Below are 18,211 nucleotides of genomic sequence, written 5' to 3' on the forward strand. Positions count from 1 at the left end.
TTTTATTGAAGTAGTTACCTGTCAAATCTATACATATGTTGCAGTGAATGTGTGTTTATGTTTGGAAACTGAATATTTATAGGCTCATAGAGCTCAGCAACTTTTTTTTCTTGTTTATTCTTCATCTCTGTCAATGATTCAGTAAGAATGTACTCATTGAATTGAAACAGGAAATAGTGATTTTAAATGGGGCATGGTCATAGGCAGGAACAAGTGAAGGACTTTATATTCACAGTTTGGTTTACAGAAAGGTGTGATGCAACACTGATGGAGTGTCAGTGTGTAAGAGAGATAGAGAGAATTTCTACTTAAATACATAAATTTTCCACATAAAAAATTATAATTATGGTCATTAACTAAAGTTGTATTTTGGATCTTCAGATACTGTCTTGATATTAGTTTGGATACCTAAGGGAATACAAGCTAGTCACCTATTCCATGGTAAATGTCCTATTCTCATTAAAATGTTTTCACCACTTCTTATGTTCTTGGCTATGAGAGAAACGTAACCTTTTTCTAATTCTTTAAAACACTTTCCTACTAATTGTCTAAGCATTCCATTATTGGCAATTCATATTGTTCCTTGCTATTGCATTTGAAAGGCAAAAGATTGTTTTCTATATTTTGGTACTGGATCAAAGATTATGTATTATGTTGTACACTTGGACAGATCTGACACTAAGCATGGTTTCTTTTTAAAAATAATGCATCAGTTTACGTGGTATCTGCGTTATAGTGTTCATTGCTTTCTAGATATTTTTATTACTATGGCAAAAAATGCAGCCTACTCTTGAAATTTTAATGTATGCAGTAAATATCTTTTTCACAACTTTCTATATTCTAGTAGTGACAAATGTGCAAATAAAACTCACAGTACAAAATATTGTGCATAAGATCTGATGTGAGTGATGCTTCTGCTTTTACTCCTGAAGTGACCCCTCATAGCTGTAGCTGCAAATCTGATCAGTGACATTTGCAAGACATTTCTGTTTTTAGAACTGGCATTTTCTTCCAGGTTAAATCTAAGAACTTCACTTTTGATTTAACTACTTCATTTTGATAATGTTCCTTGGTATATCTATAGGCTTTTATTAGGTTTCGTGTCCGCAGTGAGTAAGAAGTAAATATTACATTTTGTTCATGCTAGATATATATTTACAGTATTTTATTTGGTTTGCATTATTTCTGAATCCTGTTGTACAGTTTTAAGTTGGCAAAAACAAATGAACACTTCATTGTTTATCTTGTGCTAATTTAACAAATATGGCTAAATGCATAGTTTATATAAAACATCAAGGGACTTCAGACTGCATTGTTACGAAAGTCTTATATTAAACTGTATTATATTAAACTTGCACTCTTCTGAATTACGAATTATCTTTCACCTTCCTGTAACATTTTAATTTTCTTACTCAAACAATATAACTATATATACACACACTCACACACACAAAAAGAAGTTACAAGAAAATTAACTGTTATAGTTCCTTTTTTCAGCCCAGTGAATGGAATGTTTATCACTTCCCTGCTGAGCCCAGCAAGTTCTGGTAGAATTAATCTGTGGCCTGCATGAATCATCTGTTTGTCCCACCCATTTACCATAACACTTGTAGATTGTAGCTGCATGCTGCAAGGCTGGAAAATTCAGCAGAATGCATTGATATATGCTGAAGATTTACTGGAGAATTCTGGGAAGAATGCCCTAAACTTCACTGAATGATCATTCTTAACTTATTAGTATGAAGCATCAGTTGTTTAGGTCAGCCTTGACTAGTCTCCTTCTTCCTCCTGCTCTCAAGTCATGTAGTATGAGACTTGTCAAATAGTTCAGTTCAGCAAGTTTCAGTGCAGCTTCTGTGGCTCAGGAAGATTTGAGTGTTCTCTGTTAGTTCCAGTATTTCAAATCTAACTTCTACTTTTTGGGATAATTTTGTTCAGTGTCTGTTTTAGCAACTGAAATGCAGTACAGTTATTTCCTTTTGATGTAGATACACAGAGAATTGCTGAAATGTACAGGCACAATGGAGGTTTGCTCTGTCCATACATCTGTCCAACCAGTTTATGATTCTGCATTTTGAATATACAGTTCATTTCATTTCAAACCTTTATATGGCGTTTAAGGGAGAGGACGGTTTTGCTGTAAGAAGCTGTTTGAAATTCTTTTCCAAGTATCTGCTAGTTCCAAGTAGCAATGTAGCAACATATATTATGTAAAGAGTAGTCAGGGAAAAATACCAAAAACTCTTATTTCGCAGAATTAAGTGGAAAGGACTGGTGAGCATCCAGATTGTTCTAATGTAAAAAAGTCCATTGACAATGACAGTAATAGTAACAGATTTCCTTGAATTATGAAAGTGATCATTTACATTTTTTCCAATATCTGTGTTAGTGTTGTAGTCTAACAATAATATTTTACATAAAATAATCTAGTTGTAGGATCTGTAAAGCAATGATGATCTGAATTTATATTAAACGAATTATGTTTCTTTTCCTAGAAACCATTACCATACTTGTTTTATGTTGGTTGGATATGCAAGTAAGCATTTCACTCTACTCTGTAGATGTGGCACTACTATTACAACCCCAAATCAAATAAAAAATACAGTGATTTGTAAATTTACTTTGACTTTTATTTCATTGCAGAAAGTATGAACCCAAGATATTTCATTTTTTGTCTTGTTAACTTCATTTCTGCATTTCAGGCCTGCAACATATTCCAAAAAAAGTTGGACTCGTGGGAAAACTAGAGCCAGTAATGAAGTAGAAGAATTAAATAATGATGTGATTTTAAACAGGAGATGTCAACAGGTGATTGTAATTATGATTTGGTACAAAAGCATTGTCCATGAAAGGCTGAATCTTTGATGAGCAAAGATGGGGAGAGGATCTCCAGTTTGTCAACCAATGTGTGAGATAATTATTGAAGTGTTTGAAAACAATGTTCCTCAAAGAAAGATTGGAAGGGATTTGCACATTTCTCCCTCTACTGTGCATAATATCATTAAGCGATTCAAGGAATCTGGAGGAATTTCAGTGCATAAAGGGAAAAGGTGCAAACCTACACTGAACACCCATGATCTCCAATCCCTCAGATGGCACTGCATCAAGAACCATCACTCATCAATAGGTGATCTAACCACATGGGCAAGGGATTACTTTGCAAAACTTTGTCAAGCACATACAATACAAAGTCCATCCATCCATTATCCAACCCGCTATATCCTAACTACCTTGCTAAAGGTAATGTATACTTCTTTGATGGCAGAAATAATGCAGAAAAATACAGCAACATATGTTACCTTCAAGACAACACCTATCCCAGAAACATCCATGAATATTTCAAAAAAACAATGCAAAACCACATTCTGCCCACATTATAAAGGCATGGCTGTGGAAAATAAGGGTACGGGTACTGGTCTGACCTGCCTACAGTCCTGATCTGTCCCTAACATAGAGCTGTACTGTTGCACACCTTAAGATGTATTGGCAGGAAGAATGGGACAAAATAACACCAGAAATGCTCCATTGAAGAATGGCAACATTGCAAAGTGGTGAATGTTTAACCGTCCAAACTTATTTTTAGATGTGTTACAATTGCAACAAGTTTAAGTTTGTTACAACTGAAATGCAAGAATGGATGTATATTAACAAATAAAAAGTTGACCAGACAAAAAAATGAAATATCTTTGGTTCATACTGTCTGCAATGAAATAAAAGTCAAAGTAAATTTAAGAATCGTTTTCAACTTTTTCTGATTTGGGGTTATACTACTACACCTACTGTTCTGGGGGTAAATAAAACACTGAAGTAGGTGCTCCTAGTATACAGTCAAATTAATGTTGTAGAAGTACTATAGCATTTTTAAAATTAGTAACTATTATTCTAGCAAGTGCAATCTTCTCTACATATCAAAAAATAAATAAATTAAAAATACATCCATCCATCCATCCATTATCCAAGCCGCTATATCCTAACTACAGGGTCACGGGGGTCTGCTGGAGCCAATCCCAGCCAACACAGGGCGCAAGGTAGAAAATAAACCCTAGACAGGGCACCAGCCCACCGTAGATTAAAAATACACTTTTTTTAGATATCTATGCATCCTAATTTTCCTAAATTTTTAGGACAGTGTCACAGGAGATTTTTTTAATATATATTTTGTTAATTCTCATGGGGACATTTTATTTTCATATGACCCTTTGGGGGATTGAGTGCAGAGTTGGCTATTGTACAGTGCCCCTGAAGTAATTTAAAAGTTAAGTGCCTTGTTCAGGGGCCCAACAGACTAGGATCCCTTCCCTGCAGTAATGGGGTTTGAATAGATTGGAGCTTGCTGTAGCAGCACTGAGTGAAAACTAGGGATCACCATGAAACAGGACATGGGTCCATTCCAGGGTACATTCATGCACACACCTGCCCATGGACATTTTACCTACCACCAAGTATAATGAAGTAACTGGAGAAAACATAGGTGGCACGGTGGCGCAGTGGTAGCACTGCTGCCTAGCAGTAAGGAGACCTGGGTTTGCCACTGCCTTATTGACAAAATGTGTTCTAAAGATTTTTGAAGTACACACGGCCCTATGCCATCACATGTCACATTTCTAAAGGCATGAATTGGTATAGTTAGGTTTAGAAAATGGATGGATGAGTGGATAGCATAAACTGCAATAAATGATTTTTCACTTGCTTTATTTAATCATAGCTTTATTGTACCCTTAGTGCAACTGAGAAATTATTTTGTCTGTTCTGCGTTATTATCCAGGCCTCTGTCCCAAAATAACCTCTGTGAGTCACACAATGTCTCATAAAAAGCACTCTGACAAATTAAATTAGACCTAACTATTCAGCTGTCCAATGCAAAGGAAACAATACATTGTTCTTGTATTTTTTCAGTTGCTTTGTATCATAAAAGAATAACACATTACTGTTTTGATCAGATGTGAGAAATGTCGGTCCACGAGGGCTGCTTTGACTACAGGCTTTTGTTCCAACCAGTTGCTTAATAAAAAGTCAATTGTTGCTGTTGAAGCTCTTATTGATCAAGAAACATTTTTCTGCTTCATTTTAGATGTCTTGCTTGTTAATGTTTCCCACCCTAATTACTTATTTTAGTCTTAAACAGCTGCTTTAACTATTTTTAATTGCTACTTATTAGTGAAAAGATAAATGACAAATGAACCATCAGCCCTCCCATCTAAATTGTTTCCATTTACACCTGAGTGCATTCATTGTCGTCTGTCTGGTTTAATAAAATATTTGGGTGGAAACGGAAGGGAAAAATGGTAAAGGACTGAAAAGTATTCATTTGTTTTAGGCTTAATATGATTTGGATGATATGCTTGCAAAGGGAAAAATCTATGATGTAAGAATAAGCTGACATTTCAAAGTTAAACACTGATAAGCTGAGACACTGAATAAGATTATTGGCAAGGACTGGTTTCTATTCAAGCAGCTAGGTTGGAACAAAAATGCTGCAGCTACTGTAGACCTCCAGGATCAACATTGATCACCTGTTTTAGATGTTGTTATCAGCACATAGTTTGAATATATTAATTATGAGATAATGTTATTAATACTATTATTATGTTTATTATTAGAATTTTGGAATCTTTATTGACCATTATTTCCTGCATTTTGAATATAAATTGTATCTGCTTTAATAATATTATTACAGAATTATAGTTTCCACAGCACAATACATAATAATACCCTTACTCAAAGACCCTTTCCTGGAGACATCAGAAGGATTCACAGAATTCGCTGTGAAGTGGTCGAAGTCACATGCTTTGTAGACCATCTGACTTTGGGCACGAATATGCATTTGAGGTTAGAAAAGTACAAGATGCTTCTGTTTTTGTGAAGATAATGACAAAATAGAAAGCTGTAAAATGAGGAAGGACACCACGTGAATATTATCATAGCAGAATAGTTTCAGTTTTCAAGTGTTAATGCCTATTTTACATTTTGGGGATTTACATATGTTAATGTTAAAAAAGCAATGAGGTCTGGAGTAAACCAGCACAACTTGTTAAAAGTTATAGTATAGACCAGGGGTTTTTAAACTCGGTCCTGGGGCCCACTGTGGCTACAGGTTTTTGCTCCAACCAGATTCATAATTGGTAACAACACCTGATAACACTGATCTCATTCAATTAGCTTGTATTGTTTTCTTTTATTCTACATTCATAAAAGCACAACAGCATGATTTTTACATTTATAAGATACTTAGAAATATTTCTACTTTTGCTATAGATTTAAATGTTTAACTCTCTTTTGTTGATTTCATTATATTTTGCCCTTTCTCTGTGCAGTTTTCCCCCTTTGTTGTATCTTATTAATGACAATTAAAAACGAGTTGATCAGACACCCAAGCAAACAACACTGAATAATCAAATTCTGCAACTACTTTAGCATCAGACCCACTAATTAGTAAATAACGGATTAATTAAACAATTAGAACACCTGGAAAAGTAGAATGAGAATCAAGAGGAAAATATTGTTAAAACAAAAAAAAAAATACATTATTCCCACGTAAGTGCTTGGTATATTTTAATACATATATATATATATATATATTTTTTTACCAAACTTAGCTTTCTAATTTCTGTATTGTTCCCAAAACACAGAACTTAGGAAATAACAGTTCACTTAATTAGCCCAGAAATCCAATTAAAAACAGAAGCTGGTTGGAACAAAAACAGCCACAGTGGGTCCCCAGGACTGAGTTTTGGAAGCACTGGTATAGACCAAACAACCATTTTTATTTTGTAGATGCCCGTTAATGCTGAACACTGATACCTGCTCTGTAACACTACTGACTGAAGCAGGTTTTTTTTATTTAAAATTTTTCAAAAGTTTAGGCGTTGGATGAAAAAATGCAGAGCTAACAATTTCTTTAGTGGGTATATTAAAAAAGAAATCTCTTAACACACTCTTTTGAAAACGTAAGGCAATTGTGCAATCTGAGTCTAATCTAGTGCACACAAGAGTTTCTGTATCTTGTAGATCAAAATAGCATTAATAGCCTCGAGTACTCATAAATGTAATGCCCTTCACACCACATTGTGTGAGTGGCGTAATTCCAATATTGTAGTAGCTGAATGAGTAAACATTAAAGTAAATATATATTTAAAGAAAATTACTAAGCCTTTACTCTGCTTTACATATTTGTCTGCCAGCTATTAAAACTTTATCCTTCTCAATGCTACATCTTGAATATTACTAATAAATTTTATGGTGTGTTTTACAGTAGTCTACAAATTCTATTGTAATCCCCAAATTGTAGTAAAATTCTCAAGCAGTTTCTCAAGATAAGGCTACCCCTCTCCCCCACCATGACGAGAGATATTTAGATATATTTTATCATCAAAACTGAAAACTGTAATATATTGCACTGTATACTGTAAATACAGATCAACTGTCCCCATAATATAACATACAACTTATATATTTAAACTAATACCAATCACTAAATACAGAACTAGCACATGGATAGATACCAATTTGTTGATAGTTACCGATTTTGAAATCCGCTCTAAACTTAACTGAGAACAAGTGTAAGGATTTGAGACCTGGAGTTATGTATTCATACTTATGGTCCTTGTAATAATTGTTGCAGCAGCATTTTGGATTAACTGAAAACTGCAATAGGAACGATTAGAACAGCCAGTAAATGATGTGGCGCGGCAGTCAATCCTACTAGAAAAAAATACATGAATTAATTTCTCAGTATCCTGCATATTTAGAAAACGTTTTAATTTTCCTACATTTTTAAGATGGACTGTACTCGAGTCCCCCTTTTCAGGTCAAATAATTTTGAAAATCTTCCCATCCTGTAAATAATCTATATTCCATGGGTGATCAAACCCTAACTACTCTGGCGCCCACATTTAAATTGCCCCCATAATTTAATTAAATGCTTATTAAACATAAGACCCATCAGTTTGCTTATTTTGTGAAAAAACATGTTTAAAACTTGTCAAGTATAATAATAATTCTTTACATTTTTGTAGGGCTTTATCACTACACAAAGTGCTATGCAATTCCATGCAAGGAGGACCTGGGATGCGAACCGATGATCTCCTTATTGTGAGGCAATGGCGCTACTATTAGATTGTGCTTGATAGTTTAAATTTACAAACTCAGAATTTCCAAAATTTAAGAATATTAACCGCAGGTTAATAACAAGTTCTGCATTGTACAAAAAAGTTGTTATGTAGTCCTACAAAGCAATCTGTGCTTAATTTGATTGAGCTTTAACAAAAATTACAAACTTTTTGCATGTTTTCATCAGAAGCAGTCTTTTTCATTTGTTCTTTGATTTGAGTGTCAATGGCTGATCGTCATCCTTGTAGCAGTCATGAATCCACAGGATCGAAGCTTGTGAATAGAGGGCCAACCATTCTTATGAAGAGAAGTGTAGAGATGGTGCTTGTCAGTAATGAGGCTTTCATTGGATTAACAATTAGATTAATTTGTGAAAACCCATGTTCGCAGTCACTCGCACTAATTAAACTGGAATACATCCAAGACTCAGCACATAATTGATTATAGAATCATTGAATATGTAGTTGATGCCATGACCAACTATAGTGTCTGAGGTGCCAGTACATTGTACTGGTGCATACAGTAAAAAAAAAATAAAATAAAATCACTGTATCATGGACTACTACCACCACTTCTAGACACCTTACTATACACTGTATTGTAGGTTGAATGTTGCTAGACTATGTGGAGTATTGCATTCATTGTCTGTACTTATGTAGGAATTTCTGAAGGCTTACAAAATGTGTTTTTCTCAGTTTTTCTTTGCATTTCTAATGGGACAATGGGCTGGGCCACTCAGAGGTTGCTTCTGGGCTGCATGTGGCCTGCAGGCCACCATTTGAATAGGCTGGCCGTAGGTTATAATATAAGCCCCATTCTGGGGCTTGAGGATTCCTAGTCCACTAGGGTCAATGATTTGTAGCCTCACAGGCATAGTGGAGAGGACAACCAATCTGGTCATCTCCAGTGCACCTCAGCATTGAGGCTAACATGCAGGAATCTCTGGTGCCACTAGAGGGAGTTCTACCCATATGATATCAAAGATTGTTGACATCAGCCAGGACCAAAGAAGTGCTTACAGCAAGTTAACTGAAAAGTGGTTGGGGCATGATGTGAAAGGGACAGGCTTCCTTTGATCAGAGAGCTTAGAGTTGGGTGGTAGCTGGCAACACAGCTTGGACACCTGTGTTGGTGTTTCAGGTTGTGAGACACACCCTACAGGCCATAACATGTATAAAAAAACTCCTGTACAGAATATCAACAGGCATAAACTAGAACTGCTCAGGTAGTTCTTTATGCATGGGTAAACAAAAATAATAAAGACAATCACAAAATATCCACATACATGTACAAGTGGCCAGAGTTGCTTATAATTTACAGAAGTAAAAAGTATAAGCAAATTGCCAGTACTGTAGATTATAATAAGACATGCTATAATTTACTGAGTACATCTACCTTAAAGCAACAAAGGCTATGATTTCAGAAAACATGCTTTCTGCTTTTCTAAGGTATGTTTATAACAAAACTTTAAATGAAACATTCTGAGTTTAAGAATAATTGGATACAAGTATTTAACAAATTTCTTATGCTTCATTATTTATCTACCATGTTAAGTCAAAAAGATTTTCTCTTAATCTATCCTTTGTCTGAGAGTCCATTTCAAAATTATAAGGAATGCAGCTAATGCCAAAAGTTCATGTTAAGGTTTACTGCCATATGTAACATGCACATTACCATTCTTATTTGTGCTTAGTTCTTAACAATGAAATAAAAGAAGATAATACAGAAGAATAAGCAGTACAATAAACAACAATGTACATAACATGCTTTATAGAATGTAGGGATATTTGACTTTTGCAGCAGCTGTAATTCTTTATAATGGTACAAGATTTGTTTTGGCATGACTTGGAAAAGGTCTTGTCAACTGATGTCATGTCAAATTCTGTGATTTTTTTGTGGATCGCCCAAACCTGTAAATTGTCTATATACAGTATATGATAATGAAGCTGCTAGTCCTAAATCAGCCAAACCTTTTGTAGTTTCTTAATAATGAGTTAAAATATCTTTCCCACAATGTTTTCGTCTAACTCATTCCACCCTCTGTCTGTTATAGACAGACAAATGGACTAGAGGATATATTTAGTGAACCCAGCAGCAGCTCAAGTGTAAATGGTGTTAATTTGGAAATGTGACAGGATTCATAGTGAATTATTTAGTAGTCTGGAAACAGAATGTTTAGAAATTGGGATATTCTTAAAACATTTTTCCAAACTGAGCCCTGAAGCAACTGAAAAATGCAGTTTCCATCCATCCATCCATCCATCCATTATTCAGCCCGCTATATCCTAACTACAGGGTCACAGGGATCTACTGGAGCCAATCCCAGCCAACACAGGGTGCAAGGCAGGAAACAAACCCCGTGCAGGGTGCCAGCCCACGGCAGAATGCAGATTCCATCATTTTAACTTTCAGTACTACAGTATTAAGGAGGTATTTAATAGTTTTCTGTTATGCAGAAACAGCATATGTCTTGAGAGAAAGTCATAGTGTAGCATTTTACAAGTAAAAAAAATCTATTTTTGTTGCATACTAAATTATTTACATTTCAGTTTATAAGAGAACTCCACATTGTATACACTATTCAAACCTTTATTGTGAGCAAATGTTTTTGGATAGTTAAGTCAATTGCCTGAATTCTCTAAAATAGTAGCTTTGATCTGCATTGTATTCCAAACTTGCTGACATCTGTTGCAAAGTAAAAACCATATATGCTCTTGTTTTCTGAATCTGCTTTTTTTCAATGCAGGGTTATAACAAGCTAAAGCCTGTGTCTGCAGGATTAAGTGGAAGGCAGGAACTAATTCTGGTTTTAACGCTAGTCCATTTTAAGGCTCAAAAATACCAATTTAACATGCATGTCTTTAAAAAAAATGGAATGAAAACCATGGTAACCAGAGATAAACAAAAAAAAAAGAGGAAATGTGCAAAAAAAAACCAAAACACATAAACAGTGACTGGCTTAGAAATTGATTTTTACATATATTGAAATATTTTAAATTATTTGCCAATTTTTTCATCTTCTGCAATGTTGTTTGGGTTATCTGTGTACCTTTGATGATTTTGCCAACATAAAATGAAGTTTCTTTTTCACCTAGAAGCATAACTGAAATGCAATCTGAATAAAATTTTTGGATTTTGAATGTGAAAGTCAGTTGTTTTCATTTTTGTCATACTAAACTATTTGGTAAATTGCTGAATCTGTTACATCTTAAAAAACATCAATTGTCACCATTTCAAATATCTGTTTAACTTTCAATACTGTAAGAAAATTAGTAATGTTAATCTTTACCTTGTGTGGCCCTTTCATAAAGTGACTTCTATGGGGATTGCCTGGAAAATACACTTTTGAACAGATAAAAACATAATGGCAATTACAGAAAGCTTAAAATGAGATGATAAAGAAAGCAGAACTAGAACACATTACTAATATATTATGGGTCTTTAGACACTATATAACATATATCAGAGCAACAGCTATCGCTGTGTTAGTCTGAATGTGTGACCATGGAGAAAACAATTAGGCATTGGTCTCAAAGGAATAATACAGTGGGCAATTTTTTCCTTATTGCCTAAAACTGTACTGGAGCTGCTGCATTGTTGTACGGCACATCCCATGAATTGCTGCTGTATTTATCTTGTGGTTCATGCATTGTACTGAAAACTATTCAGAACAGCTAAAGTCTTTGTACTTCCTGTGTTTATTTATCAGGTGAACAATGTTTTTGTCACTATCCCCACAGATAATATGGTTCAGTACCTGGAGACTCTTAAGCTTTGTTTTATTTGTAGTTCTGTACATTTTTCTCCCTCATACAGGCTTTTTTTTTTTTAGTATGCAATGTTTCACAATTATTTTAAAAGTAATGGACACCATTGTTTCATGTATGTACAGTATGTACGGTAAACGTCAACACGATAAGCTCATAATGTATGTAGACAAATAGCACAAGGATTATGGACCATAGGCTAAATGCAGGGATATCAATTTCATTTATCAGGGATGTCAATTTCATTTAGTTTTAATAATTCCCAAATAATTACCAATAATAATAATAATAATAATAATAATTACCTAACTCATTAAACACTCAGATCACAGTAACACACTGATTAGCATTCATCTTATATTGCTATAGTAAACACCATTTCCGGATGCTTTAAAAGTACTGCACACGTTATGTAGTTGTTTGAATGGACCATAAACAGTTAAAGTGACTTGCTTAAGTTCACACAGTGAGTCTGAACTAGAAGCTTGAAAGTTTTCAGTTCGATGCTTTAGCCACTCCAAGTTGCATCCTGACACTAAATGGCAGGAAATAAAATTCCGTGTTAATGTGTTTCTCTTTTTATTTGGAGCATTTCGTGCATGGTAGTAATGTGTTTAAGTGTATGAATAGAATGTTTTAACTTCTAGGGTAGCCGTGCAGATAGAAACAATAATGCGAATCAGACAGGAAACAATAATGCGAATCAGACAGGCAATTTTAGAACCATTACTTGTCAGTAGCCTAACATTTTGCCCTTGGGACTCGAGGCTAGTAAGGCTGAGGTCACACAATTAGGAAGGCAGCTTTCCCGAGGCCGAGTGTCCACACTTTGAGAGTCCCCTTCTGTTCATCTGGTGTATACTTCTGGGATTCACTGTACTATAACAGTACTCGGCTGTTTGCGTGAGCGCGCGCCGAATCGCGCGCATGGTGGGAGTGGGTTTGCGAATCTGGCTGTCCTAAGTATCCCAGAATGCCACGCTGCGCTGTCCCGACTTCTCTTGCCTGAACAGCGCTACAGTACGATTTTGCTCGCCGTAGTCAGCATCCAGCCGCTGGAGCAGCAGCTTGCCATACACTCTGGATACCTGGTAAATACAATCGACGCCAGCGGTGAAAAGAAAAAAATGTTTATTTTCTTTCAGCCATCGAATTTGGGTGCATTAAACAGAAAACAATCATGGCTTAATTAAGGAACTGGGGGGAGGATTTAAAACCACTGGAAAAGGAGAACGTGGATGTTCGCGTCAAGCTCCGTGCTTTGCCCCCGATGACAGTAACGTGCTACTCGAGTGAGGAACGGTTAATATCGGGGAATTCTAAGCAGCGGTGTCTGCCTATCGGGGGTTTAACTTCACCGCCCCTTCTTTTAATATTGAATTTCAGGGGCGGAGGTGCGACGCGGCTGTCCTTGTGCTATTTATGGCAGTTTTGCCAAAGACAAAACACAAATCCCACACCAAGCAGCGGTAAGCGACAGTTGCGGGCATTCTCACGTGCACCGCACCCTCGCTGCAATAACAGGGACTCTTCAGACGCATAACATATATAGAGTCGCATGACTAAGGTTTTATGCAGAGGAGGACATTACTGTGCACTTTTGATTTTGTGCACATACACGTTTTGACTGTTTCTGGAGATCGATGCATAGCCGACCGTGGGGTGGGCTGAGCTGAGCTGATTGTGTACACCCCAGTTTTAGGCATCACACACCCCCTTGTCAGGGGAGCTCGCTTCTGCAATGCGGTGGGTGTGGTTTGGTGAAGGAGATGTGGACCTCCGCAGTGACTCCCCTCCCGTGCATGTAGTGCTCGCATCGACGTGACCTCATCCGGCCGACAAGATTCTTCCTGAACAGCTGTAATGATGGCAATAAAGGAATGAGAAAAGATTAGCAAAACGATTGAAAGGCACTCGACGCCTTGCCTTTTGATTGTTAGAATTGAACAAATACTTCCCAGAAGTGAAATTGTAATTTTTTTTCTACTGGAGTTTGTTACTGAGAAAGTATGGTATCGAATAAGTAATTATGCATAATGTACAATGTTTTATAATCGAAACTCTTCTTAGCGCGTACTATATCAGAAATCATTCTTTGCATTTATTGAGAAAACTTTCGTTCTTCTGCAGAATGTTTTCAGAAAACTGGACCAGATTTCCTTTCGGCTACTGCTCAGAGTTTGAGGACAATTTAACCAGAAATAAAAATCGATGTTAAATGCTTTTAAAGGGATTCAGTAAACGGTCAGGTAATCCTGTGTAGAGGATGTGGTTACTCCCTGCGTTATCATCGGCTGTGTTTTTTATGTAGTCTTCTTAAAGATGCACAGCATATTGTTTCGCGTTATGCCGTCCATCCAACAGATAATGTAAAGAACAGAACAGAAAAGTTCAGTTATGTGGGAAGTGGTTACACAGCAGCTGGCAAGTCTTCTTCCAAGAAGATCGGTTTGTTGCACATGATTTCAATCGGAACAGACTTTCTTCTCCTTACCATTTCCAGCATATCTGTGAAGCCACCTAAATTTGTTGCCTGTGATTGTAAAAACACAATAGTTCAGTGCATTCACAGTTCAGATAGTAGACATATTCATATAATCTGAACACTGGTTAGTTAAGTGCAAGTTAATGTGGGTTAATCAGTTAACTAGTGATGAGAATTATAATTGCATCAGCCTTTTTACACTTTAGTCATGTAGTAATTTTATCACTGAACCTAACTGAAGTTTTGTTTAGTTTTTTTAGAAAAAATATGAACTGTGAAAAACATCAACCAAGAAGTAGCACTAATAGAAATGATAGATTTATCATGTACAGTACTTTTTTTTTGAGAGGGGTGGGGGCAACAGTAAGTACTTGGATTGATCAGTATACCAATAGGCTGGGAATGTAACTTTTGAAACTCATGCGATACACACTAGATAGCATCTTCTTGTTTTAGGTACTTACACTAAAGGTAGTATCATTGTCGGCATCTATAATGAATATTAACAAAAAGCATTCGCTCATCTTCTGCCCCTATTCTATCCTACACTGTAGTGCAAGGAGCAGAAGAAAACAATGTTACTAAAATTTAAACTAAAAGCAAACAACATAATTAAAATATATTCAGGTGAAAGTCTATGAAAGTACTCAAATAACAATAGTTAGAAGGCAACAAATATCCAGACACATAAAACCGTAAAAACATGGGTGTATTAGAAAATATTATCGTGAGTCAGTTTCATGCCACATATTTTTGCTTCTGGAATAATAGTTACTGTATATTAAGGTTAGAAACAGTATATTAAACACTAGTTAAACAAGGCATTATGATCATTAGTCCAGGTATGAAAAAATAACCAAAAGATTTTGATATATGAAATGGTCATGCAGAAATATATCTTGTTTTAATTTTTCATTCTCAATATGCTTGTCAGGAATCAAACCAGAATAGGTCATCAATTTATCATCTACCCTCGCATAGAAGTGATTTTTGCATTGCCAGTTGGCTTAACATTTACAATGACCAGGCATAAAATTGGTACCTAGAATGCCATATGCACAAGGCAGCAGTGCTATACATGCACTTATCATTCCATTGTAGTTTAGCTTTTAGCACAAATTGGCATTCTGAAACCTGCTCAGTCTCAGGGCTGCCTGAGCCTATTCCAGCAGCACACAAGTCCTTTGCAGGGTTCAATTGTATACAGATTTCCACTTGCACGGAATTACAATTTAATTAAGCCTGGACATCTTTTGGGATGTAGGACAAAATTTGTAACGCTAAAAAAAAAAGTGCAGAATAGCTTTTTGTGAGAACTGCAATCTTTTTTAATTTTTTGAATTCATTCAATCAATGACTTGAAAATGGACAGCTGCAAATTATGCCAGCTAATCCAACACTTCAAATTTAGGGCTGCTTAACTTAAGGAGGAGATAGCCAAATATGCTTTATAACAGAGAACTGGAAAAACTTGTTCACATGTATTTTTAAATTTAATGTAACCAGAAGGCACAAAGGAGCTTCCAGTCTTAAGAGGGAGAGATACGTTGAATAGTTGGTGGGAAGTTAAGAGAAAAGGCTGTGTTTTGCTTGAGTCCATCCACCTTGAAGTTAGAGTCCGAAAGTTTTGTGCACATTGTAAATTTGCACGAGTAGTCACTTCTAAACCAAATGTAGAGGATTCAGTTATTAGAGGAACAGAAACAAATGCTTTTACCATTGACAGGAAGGAAGTCTTGTAAGGTGTGTTGCCTTGGTAATTCACTGGTGGTGGGAGATGTTCCTGATTGTGAAGATGACCTCCTAGCCAGAGATGGGATGCATCCAGTTGTTATTACTCTTGTTGGAATATTTGGCATAGGTAAAGTATAGACTACCTGTTCTCTGACATTTTTATATACGGGTGCTGAGTTTAGGGTCAGAACTAGGATTACCCCTAGGGTTGCTACTCTTTTTGACGCTTTTAAATAATCCAGATAAAATATGATAATAAGTCTGGTTTTATTTGCAGACACTAAACTAGGCAGATTGGTGAATACCCTAAAAGCAGCAACATCATTACAGATGGATTTTAAGAAAATATAAAGATTGATAAAGATGAGACAGATAAAGTTTAATGTAAATAAAGGTCTACCTGTACAAAATAATAATAAATTACAATTACACATATATATGACTTAAACTGGAAAGCACAACTTATTACAAGGACATTGACTACTTGTTACTGTCTGCAGCCAGGCAGTGTACATAAGCTATTAAGAAGGCTGGTGAAATATTGGATTAAATAACATGGTTTGTCAAATTTAGAACAAGGGAGGTTGTTCTTAAGACAAAATGCATCCCAGTGGCATTATATGGTAGAACATTGTGTTTGTTGTTTTGATCTTCATATTTCAAAAAGGATGTAGCAGTGGTAGATAAATAAACTATGGTGTAAGGGTCATTGACTTACTTTGCGATTATGGGATATCAGCCAAGAGGAAACACTAGATGTGCTGAATCATATATTTTGCCAACCCTGGCTAAGATAGAACACATTGAAGTGTATGAATATATGAAAGGAGGGGGTAAAGAAGATGTCAGCTTTTGCTTTGTAACTGCTTTTTCAGCAGGAGCTTGGCAGCACAAATAGAAGCCTATTGACGGTACAGTACATTTCAGAAGAATTTCTTAATAGAGAATGCAATATATACTTGTGGTTCCAGAGAATAGTATTATAGGTAAATTTAGATTTTAACTTTGAAGATGTTTTGCAAGAGGAATTTACATGTTATGTTTAGCTGAATAGTCTGTTCTTATTAAATATTTTCTTTGTAAAGTGGAATATCAGGAAATGCACACAGACAAAATGAAGTACCAACTTAACACGTACACAAATTGCCTTTGCCAGGTCTCATGCACTATTTCCATGAGCTGTGGGCCAGTAGCAGTAATCAGTTCAGGTCCTTATTCTTAAAGTTAGATCTTATTCAGAACTAAACAGTCTTTCAATTATAAGTGAAGTAATTTGCTTCAATTTTATGTATTACTAAGCAGTGGTTATGTTCAGGAGGGCTATTTTCAGTGTCTCTGGGTACTTGGTTTCTGGAGAATATATAGTACAAATAAATAAACTACCTCCTTTTTAATAAGAGGAATGTAGCTTCATTTTCCAATGAGAGAGGCACAGTATATTGTACATATAGTCCATTATAAATATAGTGTACCAAACATGCTGGTAACCTTTTTCATGTTTGGCAGATTGTTTTTTCTTTTATTGGTTTTGTCCTGTCTTTAGACTATAATTACCAAAAATGAAAGAATATTTGTAAGTCATGGTAGAATATAAAACAATCTATAAGTTGTATTTTTTGTATTATTGCTTGTCATTCTTGGTACATGTATTGTGGCCGGCAAGGGGTGCGTCAACTGGCCAAACCCTACATACAGTACAGCAGATAGACACCAGGCACAAGTTTCAGCGCAACATGTTTATTTATAAGTGGGAAGGCTTCCCCAACTATTCCTAGCAGCAGCACAGGACAGGTAAAATACAATCAAACACAGTACATTCTTCTTCCTTTCTCTCTCTCATTCCTCCATTCCTGTTCCTGCTATCTTCATCTCACACCGTCCTGACAACGGCTCCTAGAGTAAAGGCAGCCAGTTCCTTTTAAGCCACACCTAGGAGTGCTCCAGGTGGCTCATTAAGGAGATCTGGGATCACTCCCAGTTGTGGTGAAAGCCCAGAAGTAGGGTTGTGCAGCTTGCGCCACTCCCTCCAGTGGCATCCACAAAGCACAGCAGAGCTATAGCAAACTCCAACATCCCACGTGGGCTGCCCTTGGGGGGTGTAATGCCCTAACCACAC

At 36.0% G+C, this 18,211-nt stretch overlaps 1 protein-coding gene across 3 annotated transcripts in view; it reads left to right on the forward strand.

Annotated features, from left to right (window-relative positions):
• epb41l3a (erythrocyte membrane protein band 4.1-like 3a) overlaps positions 1–18,211 on the forward strand; it is a 292,145-nt gene that overhangs the window by 101,965 nt on the left and 171,969 nt on the right. Inside the window, exon 1 of one of the 3 annotated variants that reach the window (XM_039754815.1) lies at positions 12,861–12,967. The exons of 1 other annotated variant lie outside the window; for it this stretch is intronic. The gene's annotated coding sequence lies outside the window, so the exon portion shown is untranslated. Of the gene's footprint in view, positions 1–12,860; positions 12,968–18,211 lie in introns of those variants that run through there. One more of the 3 variants, XM_039754816.1, reaches the window with a different exon arrangement.

The sequence above is a fragment of the Polypterus senegalus genome, chromosome 5, assembly GCF_016835505.1.
Source record: "Polypterus senegalus isolate Bchr_013 chromosome 5, ASM1683550v1, whole genome shotgun sequence".
In the NCBI taxonomy this organism is placed as follows: domain Eukaryota; kingdom Metazoa; phylum Chordata; class Cladistia; order Polypteriformes; family Polypteridae; genus Polypterus; species Polypterus senegalus.